This window comes from Colias eurytheme, chromosome 32, assembly GCF_061535395.1.
Source record: "Colias eurytheme isolate Ceu_HAF_F1 chromosome 32, ilColEury1 Martin Lab GWU primary, whole genome shotgun sequence".
NCBI lineage: Eukaryota > Metazoa > Arthropoda > Insecta > Lepidoptera > Pieridae > Colias > Colias eurytheme.
In genome coordinates this window covers 2,513,277-2,527,632 of record NC_143011.1, presented here as the reverse complement: position 1 = coordinate 2,527,632, position 14,356 = coordinate 2,513,277, and positions in this window count along the sequence as shown.

Sequence of the window (14,356 nt, the reverse complement as noted above, 5' to 3'; positions counted from 1 at the left end):
CTAATAAACCCGCCACAACTCACACAATCAGTCGTTGGATCAAAAACGTGTTATCGGAAAGTGGTGTCAACATTTCAATATTTAGTTCACATAGCACAAGACACGCTTCAACATCTACTGCTTGTGCTAGTGGTGTATGCGTTGATAATATACGTAAAACTGCTGGCTGGACTAAACATTCCGAAACCTTTGCAAGGTTTTATAAACTTAATGTAGTTAATGAAAACGAATTTGCAGAATCAATTTTGCAAGAATAATGTTTGATTATATTTTTGTTAATATACAAAATAAAACTACGCCTAGCGCTTTTATCTGCAATCCGCCACCACTTGTCATCCCCTCTATTGGCGCTGTTTTAGTTTTTGTCTAACACGGCCTCTCCTGACTGGAGGACGTCCTCGTTCTCCTTTGTTTTATGCGGAGAAGTACAGGCTCCTCTCGAAGTGCCTGATGCAGGTTCAACAACAACGACTGGGTCATTTGTGGACTCCTCATCTTCAATACTGGCAGCATCTGGGAAGGATTAATGATAAGGTATTAGCAACTAATAAACATTACACTCCCCTTATAACAGGTAAGCGCAATACACAGAGAGGAAGCACTACGTTCGCTATCTCTGACACCAATGACAGTATAACATGGGCACAACGTTCGCGTATTATACTTTACGCATATAAAATAAAACGACCATATGACATAGGCACGACGTTAGCATATCATGAGTCCAAAACAAATGACGTATAACATAGGCACGACGTTAGCATATTATACGTTACGCATATAAAATAAAACGACCACATGACATAGGCACGACGTTAGCATATCATGAGTCCAAGACAAATGTATAACATAGGCACGACGTTAGCATATTATACATTACGCATATAAAATAAAACGACCACATGACATAGGCACGACGTTAGCTTATCATGAGTCCAAGACAATTGTATAGCATAGGCACGACGTTAGCATACTATACGTTACACATAGAAAATAAAACAACCACATGACATAGGCACGACGTTAGCTTATCATGAGTCCAAGGCAATTGTATAGCATAGGCACGACGTTAGCATACTATACGTTACACATAGAAAATAAAACAACCACATGACATAGGCACGACGTTAGCTTATCATGAGTCCAAGACAATTGTATAGCATAGGCACGACGTTAGCATACTATACGTTACACATCTATATATATAATAAAACTAAGTCGATAAAATGTGCGTGCCGATAAAACTTAAAAAGGAGTCCCGACACGATAAAGGGACTTATGTGGTGTGATAGCCCTTTATCCCCCCTCGAACAAGAAAGTTCCCGTTTTAATCTAAAGGGCATGTTTTTAAAGATATAAGGGACTTTCCGACCCTTCAACTTGGAAATTAAGTGCAGTGGCGCCATCTGTTATCGAATATTTGAACTTCGGAGACTATATTACACTCCAATAGACATAGTGTGTAGTCTCCATAGTTGTGAGCCATTGTAGCATGTGTAGTAGTGGCGCGAAATTTAAAATTCCAATTTCAATAAAATCTTAAATTTAAATTTTGTGTATTTATACGTCATTATTTAACGTATATTTTGGAGTTAAAGCGACATAATTTTAGTTATCCAAATTAATTCTCAAAATATTAAAAAATTTAGGTTTTTAAATTTCGCGCCTTTACTACATACGCTACGCTAGAAAGTTCCCGTTTTAATCTAAGGGCGTGTTTCTAAAGATATAAGGAACTTTCCAACCCTACATAGTGGCGCCATCTGTTATCGAATATTTGAACTTCATTCAGGACAACGATTGTTTGGGTTGCATTTCCAAAAGCGTTGCGAGCAAATTTCAATAAAGTCTTAAATTTAATTTGTTGCTATAATAAAGTTATTAAATTTTGTGTATTTGTACGTCATTAGCTAACTTATATTTTGGAGTTAAAGCGACATAATTTTAGTTATCCAAATTAGTTCTCAAAACCTTAAAAAATTTAGGTTTTAAAATTTCGCGCTTTTAGTACAAATGCTACCGCTATAGAACCTTTTATTATGGCGGACGATAGTGACCAGAATACTCTAGAAGGTGTGAGAGAGAAAATATTTTCAAATTTTCTCGAATATTCTAGAGCCTAGCTCTCTGAATATATAAGAGCCCGGTGTCGCTCACCAGAGTTAGTTTAATTTGAACAGCGAAACGAGCGATTTCAAAACGAAAATAAGAGAAGTTATCTGTGAGCCTTTATTTAGAAGTATCACGTGTGAGTATTTTTAATAGTGTGTTTAATTAACTCTCGATTTTGAAACGAAATAGAAATAAGTTATTTGTGGGTTTTTTTCGTGAAATTTCCCTATAATATTAACAACATGTAACCCATCAAACCCAAAACAGCTACAGCAAATTTGCTCTATGCTAACTTCATCCATGACATCCAGCTGATACTGCAGGAATGCCAGGACTTCATTAGGCACAAGCCTAGCGCTCATTGTTGCGAGCGATAACTTCGACAATAAAAAATATTAATTATTTCAGTACTAGCTGCTCCACGCGGTTTCAGCCCCGTGGCCGTGACTCCACTCCTGTTGGTCGTAGAGTGATGATATATAACCTATAGCCTTCCTCGATAAATGAGCTATCTAACACCGAAATAATTTTTCAAATCGGACCAGTAGTTTCCGAGATTAGCGCGTTCAAACAAACTCTTCAGTTTTATAATATTAGTATAGATTATTTAAATATAACATTGTTTATCTCACATTGCAGTAACAAAGATCTGTTCCTGGTAATTAAGACTGCATTATATTATATTAATTTAAATATTTTCTATTCATATCATTACATGCAATTTCCTTCATAAATAGAAAATCTATCCTCAAACAAGAACATGGTAACTGCTTTCCTGCTATATTATGTCACAGAATACATAATAGTAGCTAAACGCTACAGAACGGACACTCTCCACCTCCCGCCAAAATTAAACACTTACCTCACCCCGCACGATCAGCCTGAAAATGGTCCGTATTTGTCTGCAAGGACGATACGCAACGAATGATTTAATAGACTCGACATCGGTCTCATCGTGACGAGTATGTACATACATATTACACTGGTTATACAAATATACATTGGTTATACATAATATGATGATTTAAGATGTTCGTCATGTTTATCACAAGCTTCCGTTTCAATTGGATAATTGTTAAAAAGTTCGAGAATTGATAAGGGTAAGCAAGCAAGTATTCAGTTACACGATTTATTCTGATAAGATATTGAGTGTATATCTATGTATGCGTCTATAAAAATTTGTGGTTTTCTTCGTCAAGCACAGTTCCACCGTGAGCCTTATGGATCGCACATAACCTATGCGTGTTGCTCGATTGATCTCCGATCTGCGTGCCAATAACAAATGACTGCAATCCAAATTTTTTGTGATACCGGGATCAGTGGCGATCTTTTCCCTCTTGACCGTTCCGTTCCTAGCACAATGTTTGATGTATGCAATACGTTTAGCTAAATGTTTAATAGTAACAAACTAGTCTTAAAATATTATAAAGAATATCCAAAATACTAAAAGCAAATAATTTTGTGAAAGCGTGTAAAAACTTTACTAGGAATTATATTTTATCACATAAAATATGATATCAAGTAAAAATACTTTACCTAAAATGGAATGTGTATTGGTCTGTTCTGTGGCAAGTGACAACAGCTATCAAACTGTGAACGTTTATGCGTTTAAATATTGCGAACATACAAATAATAAATAAGTAAAACAAGTTATAACAGTTAGTCATTAATTACCTATTATTCATTATCAATAATGGATTGCGAAATCGTAAGTACCTTTTTGTTATTTCATAAGGTGACGCTTTTGTGCTCCCAACTTACGCTCAATTTCGCGCCTAAATCTTATTTTTTTGTTTCTAGGTAAAAGGCAAGCCTCTTACAAAAGAGGAATCCAAGTTCTTGCTTGAATTAATAGAAGGGAGTAAAATCATAACAACGAAAACAACGAACGCCACCAATAACAAACTAAAAAACGAGGAATGGGTTAGATTGACCGAGCGGTTCAATGCCCAGGCTACGAATTGTCCCAGGACACCTCAGCAGCTGCGTTTGAAATGGGAAAATTTAAAAAAGAATTCTCGCAAACGCAGCACTAAAATAAGGATGAACCAAATTAAGGTTAGCTAGTCGTGTTCGTTCATAGTTGTGTTTTTAATTGGACTTCAGAATGTAATGACTTATTAATTCTATTTACCTACATTGAATTTTTAGACTGGTGGTGGTCCTGCTGATTATACATATACCCCCAGATGACATACTGGACCGAGTTTCTGGTTTACTAGGAAGTACTGCCAGTGGATTTACTGTGCCATTTGGGGGTGATAAGGAAACAGTAGGTGTTGATATTGGTGGCATGAGTGGAGATGGTGGAGCTAGTGGTGACGGTATTGGTGATGGGTTTGCTAGGGTTTCTGATGATATAAGTAAGGCTGCAGATTTGATGCCTACATCAAGTAACCATGACATTGAAATTGTTATATGCAGTGGTGAGGGTGATGGTGTCATACAAAATCAGGTTTCGGAGAGTGTTGACCAAAATGTGTTAACACCAAATAAGCCAAAGAGGTTTACTCTTAATACACCGAGGACAGGTAACTTTTGTTTTTCAAACCCTATTCTTAATGCATTCATTATAGAGCTCAAGGAATATCCTCCAATCCGGGAGCTTTATTGATATTAAGTTTTTTGTTGTTAGCTTTTTTAAGTAGCATTGATTTATTTTGTGGATAATAATTATCATTTTCACATAATAGACGCTTATTGCATTTAGGAATGATTTTTTTAATACTATAATAAAATTCTTGTGCAAAATTATTAGCAATTGTTTTAATGTCTATGTTATTTTTATGAAATGCTTTTAAGATACAGTTGTCTATTGAATTTTTGCAGCGACCTGTTAATGAATTCAAAATTTGCCATAAAGCGTGACTATTGTTGTAGTTTTGATTAATTTGATTATGATAGTAATTATTTCTTGATTTTTCTATGAATTTACGCGTTTTATTACGTAATTTATTGTATTTTAATCGAAGTATTTTATTAGTCGGGTCATTTTTCCAGTCAATAAAAGATAAATCTTTTTTTTCACACATAGTTTTTATGGTGCTAGTAATCCAAGGATCTTTGTTTCTTTTACTTGATGTTGAAATTATTTGTTCAAATTGTGATTGATTATAACAATTTTGGATGGTATTTTTTAAGTTATCATATAATTTATATGGACACTCTGTATTCGTAAAATCATCCCAGCTAACATGATCAAGCAAATTATTAAGTTTATTGTTATCTATTTTTCGAATGACTTTAACGTCACCCTGTACATGTGCTAATGATTGTCCAATGCACGACAATACGATCATACGGTGATCAGCCATTGCAGTGCCGAGCGCGCCCGAGTACAGGTCTAACAATTGCGTCCTTACAAAAATGTGATCGATTACGCTACGCGTTATTATTTGGTTTCTTATTTCAATTCTTGTATAATCGGTTATAACACTTGTTAGACCGCACTCGGCCATGCTATTTATGTAAAAATCTTGAATGTTACCCTTTATTTTTATATCTATGTTCATGTCTCCTAAAACAAAAATATCTAAGTGTTTAAAAGGTTTACTAGATAAAAGATCCTTTATCTCCCTTACGAACAAGTATTTACTTTCGTTGGGTGGCCTATATATTGCACAAATTGTTGCAACGTATTTGTGATTAGTCGTTAAATGACCTATGATTGATTCACAGTGATTTAAAGTGTGATGTTTGAATGTAAATACGTGAACGTTCCGTATGTATATTATAATACCGGCACCTTTTTTATTCTTACGTAACTTTTTGTGCATTATATAGCCATTTACATTGAACATATTTGCGATATTATCTTTAATGTTTACTTCAGTTAATATGAGAATATCTATTGGTGAACATGAACTGTTTATTAATTCTAAAACATAACAAAAATTTTTAATTAGTGATCTTACATTTATATGGACTAAATTTAACTTAAATTGAGATTTCGCTAACGATGGAACATTTTTACAAAATGAGTTATATGTACTACAATTAAAAAGTTCTAAATTATTGCTTGGGATATTCGACTGAACTATGGTGACCTACATAAAATACTATATCTATTACCGCCGATGATGTGCTGGTGCTGCCTGGTTGAGGAGATTTTCAATGTCTGTTTCGCTTCTGATCACAATAGGTTTATTATTCTCTGATTTACGGATTAATATATTCCCATTCTGGAACCACACATATTTATAATTTGGTGTTAATTTTTGCTTAGCTTGCCACAGCAGGGTTTTATTCGCTTTAGTTAGGGCTTTGCGTACTATCACTTTGGTTTTAGCTGCTGGTACTGCTTCATCACATACCACCTGTCCCACAAGTACCTCTCTGCGTCTGGAAGCACGTACCCACATATTACATAATTCCTCCTGTTTGAACTCCAGTTAAATACATCCATCCTGTCCGTTTCTTCCTTCCAGGCGCTTCACGTTGGAGATTCCTTCTTTGGTTAGATTTAGGTTATCAGCTAACTTGTTACATAAGTCATTAAGGTCTTCATTAGGACGAGACGGAATGTTGGCAACTTCTATGACGGTATCCAGACGCTGCTGTTCCATATAGCGCACGTGTTGTTTTAATGCATTTATTTCTAGATCGAGGTGTGATTTTTCGTTTTTGAGGTTAGTATATTTTTTCTCTAGCTCTTTTATTTGTTTATTTTGGGCTTCAACAGTTCTTGTTAGTTCGTCGATTTTGTCACAGCAGAAGCTTAACGATGTTTCGATGGGCTGAAGCTCCTTCTTAAGTATTCTTTTCATTTCTAAAGTAATATCTTTTAGGAATTTGTTAGTATCTATACAACTTGTACCTTGGTTCCCTTCTGAAATAGTATCATCTTCTTCCTCCTCTAAAGGTATTATAAAAGATGATTTTTTGTGAGGCGAGTTAATTTGACAATCGTCACAGGTCCATTCCAGGCTCCCGGCGCCACGCAAGGCGGAGAGCTGTTTGGAGGACAGTCCAGTACATGATTGGGTTGCATGAACAACCTTTCCGCACTTGCTGCATTCCAATCCTGGTGTTCTTTTCGTTAGGCCCTTGTTACAGTTATCACACTTTGACATTGTAATTATTGCACGAGATGTATTGCACAGCAGAACCGGTCAGCGTAGCGGCGCGTATAAGACTCAAGTGTAGTACCTACTAAGAAAGTTCCCACCATAGGTTCACACGGTAACTCGTATATAAACAGTTTGTGCGTTATGCACAGTTAGTTAAGGGCTTGTCGGGACGCGGGTTGGTCGCATTAGGTCGAATATTAATTACATACGAATATATATATGTAGTTAACGAAATATAACCTTTGCGTAGTTATTACATCTTTTATTACACCCGCACATAACAAGCCCCTACATTGGTGACCCCCGACGAAAAGTGAACATTATTATAGTGAATTGCATAGATTTCGTTTGTGTGATTATTTAATTTATTGATTAAATAAAAATTTAATTCAAAATGAATCCGGCAGTTCCAGTTAGAGCAGTTTCGTCGGTACAGTTAAACCTTCTCGAGCAGTTAGCACAATTAAAGCAGCGGGTAAACCAGCTGGAATGTGCAGGCTCGAGAGGCAGATCGTTTAGTGGTCGAAGGTATGGGAATCGCGCGCATCGCTCCGCATCCCGAAGTCGCGATCGTGCAGGGATATCAAAACAGAAAAATCCCAATTGGCTATGTTTTTTCATTACTGCTTTAAGCATATCGCCAGATTGTACTATCGTCAACCTTGTGCGTGGCAGAAGCAGCAGGAGAGCCGACTTTTAATAATTTTACCAGTGTCGAAAAATAACCAATCCGCGAGTGAGTGTACTGTGTAGTGATTATAAAGTGTAGTTTAGTGTAATTAAGACATTTGGTACTAAGTTAATGACTTTAGATCTTAGTTTACGGCGACCGTATAAATGGTTATTTATTATCGCCAAGGTAACTCAACTTATATTTTTGTTTATAAAGTGCAGATTTTTTTAGCACCCTAAGGCCGATGCATCGCTCGCACTTATGACGGACGCATCGGATACTCATGTAGGTTATTTTTCTAAGAATCTATCTAAGACTGAACGCAAGTATAGCGTATAGTATCTAATATGATATCAATAAACTAATCTGAATTATTACTGACCCTACAATTCCTATTTTCATTAAGTATTCCAATTATCTTAATATTAGATACCCAATCTCGATTAAACGCGTTTCTATTTGTGCTTTTCCGTAAATCGTTGTTTCATTTTCGAATGTCACTTTTAAAGTAACAAAACACGGCTGACCTACCGTGTTTCGAACAAAATGCATGAAAACTTTCATTAGTAGATAGTTAAGTCTTGTATTTTAAAAGCATGCAATAATTTGTATTTCATTCAAAAACATAATTCGTTTATCGAAACGTTTTTTGCTTAAAACGGTTTCACAATGCATTTTTCTAATTATTATTTTCATTTCAATAATTAGTTACCTAGCCAAATTATTACAAACAATATTTTCGCTCCAACTCCAAGGTATCGTATTACGAGTAGGTACGAGTTAATTGTGTCTTTATGAAGTATAGTAATAAAAAAAAACAAAATAAATCTCGTGTAGAGCCATTTAAATCTCGATAATTATTTCTATTAATATTACCTATAGGTACAAACTTTTAGAACTGTCAATGAATGTCAATTGCGCGGCAAATTTGTATTTTTTTTTCTTTTGCACGCCTCATAAGCGAAGCGTTGAGGTGGGTACTACTGTCACTTCGCGAAAAACATCTGATTTTTCAAACTTAAAATGTCTTTATGTATCATACATTGCACTTGTAAGATAATACATACACACACATATTAAGAAAAAACACTATTTTTAACGTTCATGATATTTTCGATGTCATTTTTGTTATTTAAACTAGTTAAAAAACAGTTTAAAAAAGTTCTGTCTTGGACGTCCGTGTGTCTGTATGTGCGGATCCTTTTTCTTGTTAACACGATAGCGACCGAAATACTTTACTAATCGAGTCTTTTTTTTTCTCTTACGCTTGAGTATGCTCAGGAATAGAACCCTTTCATTTTTCAGGGTCTGATTCGATGTGGTTTAATTGTTATTAAATAAACAAAAATAATAATTAATAAATATTTATTAAAAAAAATTATGAGGCGTGCACTTTTGGATTTTCCAAATTATTTGAAAATTTCATCATCTGTTGTTTTACAGTATTTTTCTATGAAAATATTATGTGCAGTTTACAATAAAAACTACGTATATCGAAACAATACAGCTTTGTCTGAATATTAAAATATTATGTTCTCAGTTCAATTACATTATTACTATTTTCGTACATTTCGATATCAGTTGAAAATATTGTATCATATAAAATTTTTGGTATAACAAGGTAATGCGCTTTCGTGTTTTAACTACATAATTAGTTCAATATTAATTTAGCCGTAAAATACGTTATTTTGTTATTAATTTGAATAATATTATTGTAAGGAATCTAATTCAGTGTTAGATTTTCAAAATTAGATTAAGGATAATTTGTAATAATTGAAATAAATATTTTTGGATGTACATACTGGTATTTTTATTTTATTCCCCTGTGCTCATATTATGTCATGAAACCTTTCAGTAGATACATGGACGAAATCGCAGCCAGCGCCCAGCAGCAATTAGCTATAACATACCTATAGGTATTAGGTAAGGTAATAAATAATAGCTCTATAGTTAATACGCACCTTGATACTTACCGTAGAGTTGTTTGATGTTGAATCCGTAATAAATAAAATTAACACAATACATAATTGAATGTTACTTTTGATACACAATACACACTACTTACTCAGAGGGAAATAAACGCTACTTACTATTTTATTCTATGCACGTTCTATGCATTCTATTATTTATATATAATATAATTAAATTTCGATCGATGTATCTCACAATAATTATTCTAAGTGTCATAATTTTTAAGAAATAACGATTTCCGTGTTTTTTGCCATTTACTCGAAACTCACTTCGTGGGCTTAACGGCTTTCTAGTTAAAGGACGGCAGAATAGTTAATACGCAAAACGCAATACGCAGTTGATACGTATTTAATACCAATACTCAATGATTGTCTCCTGCTAACCTGTACAGACTAGACTCATTGTGGTGACTGGTGAAACATTGTATAGCATTAACAACATAGTACTGTATTATTGAAAGATCGATTAAAGGTTTATTTTACAATCTACGACTTTCATTATACATGGGTAACAAAACCCCATAACATATTCGGTTTTACTCCGGACAACATCTTCAGCCACCCAATCCCTTTGCTTGAAGTCCAAATCCAGCGGAGGACAATAATCGTCATTTACTAAAATTGAAGGTTTTTCGTCCTAGTATAAAAGTTGTCTGGATCCCATTTTATACTCAATCTATAGTATAATACTATAGATATCATGTGAAACGTGACTTGGAAAAAAATCATTCAAATAAATCACAAAATAAAAATTTGAAACAATTTTAAAAGTTACGAAAAGCCCAATTATACGTCAAAATGACGCACAACATCCTCTTTACAACCAAATGGCGGAATTAACATGGATGAGCCAACTATGTACTGCTAGGTCTCGACGGCTAATGAGTTGGTTCTGGATTTTGCAGCGATTCGATGGTAAATATAGAAGAGTTCATACGTCAAATTTACGTAGATTGGACTTCTAGGGTTAAATGCATGAATACCTAAATGATGTTTTGTTTTTATTATCTAATAACGATAAAAAAAACCCGTTGATTTCATTCGTTTTTCAAGCTACGTGCATAGTTTTTCCACTAAAAAGCCTCAATTGAGTCATAAAGTACACAAATTTCAAGCATAATAAGTCACATCATTTCTATAAAACCAAAACTGGCAATAATATAAGTCGTGTTGTGCGATTATGAACATAGTGCATAAGGGCATAAGTCGTTATATTATATATAAATAGCTAACTTAATTGTCTTACCATTTAACAATACCTCAGTCATGAACCACAGATCCTCGCACTCCGATTCCCAATTTTGAATGCGATACGATGGAGTGTCGCGTGATATTGCAAACAGTATTGTTATCGAGGGTACTTATAAAATTACTTAAAATTAATTAAGTTTAGGTAAGTTGATATTCAACTAATAATCCATCGTGCTATTATCTCGAATAGCCTCCTGGATAAGCAGGTAATTATAAAATAATTAAATAAACAATTATCTTAATCTAATACATATTATAAAGGCGAAAGTTTGTAAGGATGTATGGATGTATAGATGTATGGATGTATGGATGTATGGATGTTTGTTACTCTTTCGTGTAAAAACTACTGAACCGATTACAATGAAATTTAGCACACATATAGAGGGTAACTTGGATTAACACATAGGATAGTTTTTATCCCGGAAATCCCACGGGAGCGGGAACTGTGCGGGTTTTCCTTTGCAAACGCGGGCGAAGCCGCGGGCGGAAATCTAGTACTATTATATAGGCGAAAGTTTGTATGGATGTATGGATGTTTGTTACTCTTTCACGTAAAAACTACTGAACCGATTACAATGAAATTTAGCACACATATAGAGGGTAACTTGGATTAACACATAGGATAGGTTTTATCCCGGAAATCCCACGGGAACGGGAACTATGCGGGTTTTCCTTTGAAAACGCAGGCGAAGCCGCGGGCGGAAATCTAGTATACCAATAAAATAACCATTGTGACCTATTTATTTACAATTATGTATATGTAATGAAGTAACATTTAGTAAACTACTTATATGCTTTTAAAATTCCGTAAAATTATCATAATTATATAAACTTCGGAGATCATAATTATATCTCTGGACTACTGGGTTTTTCTACTGCATTTAATTCTACTGATTCTTTGTCAATAGTATCAGATTTCGGGGCATCACACCCTCTTCGATCTGCCGATATAATTTCCTTCATTTTTTTCTCTAACTCCTGATAAAACTCTTCTGGGTCATCGTCATCTTTTCTTTTAGGTACCACTTCAATATTTAGCTCTGGTAAAGATTCACTCGAGTCAGTACTGCTGCGTCGCTCTCGCGATTCTGATGAGGGAGATAACCCTGAAAGTAAATGAACAATGATTTAGTTATTATACCTTTTCTTTATTTTTCCGATCGCATTGGAATCACTACATAGTATAAAACAAAGTCGCTTTCTCTGTCCCTATGTCCCTTTGTACGCTTAAATCTTTGAAACTACGCAGTGTACGCTACGATGTGACAAAACACATTTAATTCTACTGATTCTTTGTCAATAGTATCAGATTTCGGGGCATCACACCCTCTTCGATCTGCCGATATAATTTCCTTCATTTTTTTCTCTAACTCCTGATAAAACTCTTCTGGGTCATCGTCATCTTTTCTTTTAGGTACCACTTCAATATTTAGCTCTGGTAAAGATTCACTCGAGTCAGTACTGCTGCGTCGCTCTCGCGTTTCTGATGAGGGAGATAACCCTGAAAGTAAATGAACAATGATTTAGTTATTATACCTTTTCTTTATTTTTCCGATCGCATTGGAATCACTACATAGTATAAAACAAAGTCGCTTTCTCTGTCCCTATGTCCCTTTGTACGCTTAAATCTTTGAAACTACGCAACGGATTTTGATGCGGTTTTTTTAATAGATAGAGTGATTCAAGAGGAAGGTGTATATGTATAATAATTAAATTAAATAGTGGAGAAGTACTGTTATTTTTGAGGTTTCTAATGTGATGCCGTAAATAATTACATTTTTTCCTCTTACCTACATTGCAAACGCAGGCTAAACCCTACGAGTTTTATCAAAATAATGTACTAAGTATTGAAAAGGTCTACAGAAAAGTCCGTGATGGTATATATTATGTCTATCTCTTATGGATAACCCACAATAACTTTCTTTTGTCATTTACTTTAAAAATTGCGGGACGTAGCGTTTGCGGCGGTACCGGCCGGCCGCCATTGCACCCGTGCGAAGCCGGGGCGGGTAGCTAGTTTATATATAAAGAATAGTTTATGAGCAAACATAAACTACAAGTATCTTTTGCACATGATATCCCTCATAGAAGTGGACTTCATCACAGGGCCGTAGCTAGTCGAATTTGAGGTAGGGCAGCGGTTCATCATCATTATCTCCAGCAAAATTAGCCATAAGAGGTTAAAAAATACTAATAGCAGTACAGGCTTCTATTTTGATAAAATAAATATTGTCTCAACTTACTTGGTTCCTCCTCAAAATATTCTTCATTACTTAAGCGCGACATATTTAATTAATAGAGTTTTGTTTGATTTAACAATTAAATGAGATTATCGTGTTTAAAAAAATACTCTTGAAGAGGGTAGACGTGAATTAAAAGAATTCTAATTACGATGATCTGGGATCAGGAGTTGCCATTTGAAAAAAAAAGAAGAAGAAGAAGAATTACGATGATAGTCATGCCTAAACTGTGAACACGAAATGAAATGAGATAACTAAATAAACATTTAATTAAGTGTACAAATTGTATTTATCCATATAAAAATTCGCCAGTGTGATTCGTTTTTGGTTCAAGCAGTCACAAAATTCATCGATTTACCTATACTTTATATAATTATCTGTGTTCAGAGTATTCGGCCTGATTACCGGCTGTATGCCTATTTACCTAATATGTAGTATAAAAAATTGTCCCTGGAGTAGCATAAATGGCGAAAAATCGCCTACGTTGGCAACACTGATTAAAAACAAAAATTAGCATCAAACTTGTGTTTAGCTATCGGTTTAAATGTGTGGGTTTGGCGACAGTGGTTTTCATATTAATAATTATGACACTATAGCACTTCTATTTGTTTTAATTGCTCCGAGGTTTTTACTGTTCTGTGCCCGAGACCAGTGTTGCCAGCAAGACTAACATAAAATTTGCTAAATGGCTGTTAAAATTTTGCCAAAATTTTGCTAAAGGATTTATAATTAAGCTAAATATTTTGCTAAAAATTTTTAATGTCAAATAAAACGACATTTTACTTAAAATTTTATATATCCAACACATTTATTTACACATAATATGTAAATAATGACATCATAAATAATAACATCTCTTATTCGAGTGTGTTATTATCAAATAAAATATTAATATCTTGGTCTTCATCCGCAGCCGATAATGTTGACGTAGACGTGGAAGCCTCATTGCCAAGACTATAATATATTTCCTTGGTGCCTATAGAGCGCAGTACATTATCCGGAACTGTGTAAGAGTAGCAGCATTTTCCTGCCCTCTTTAGG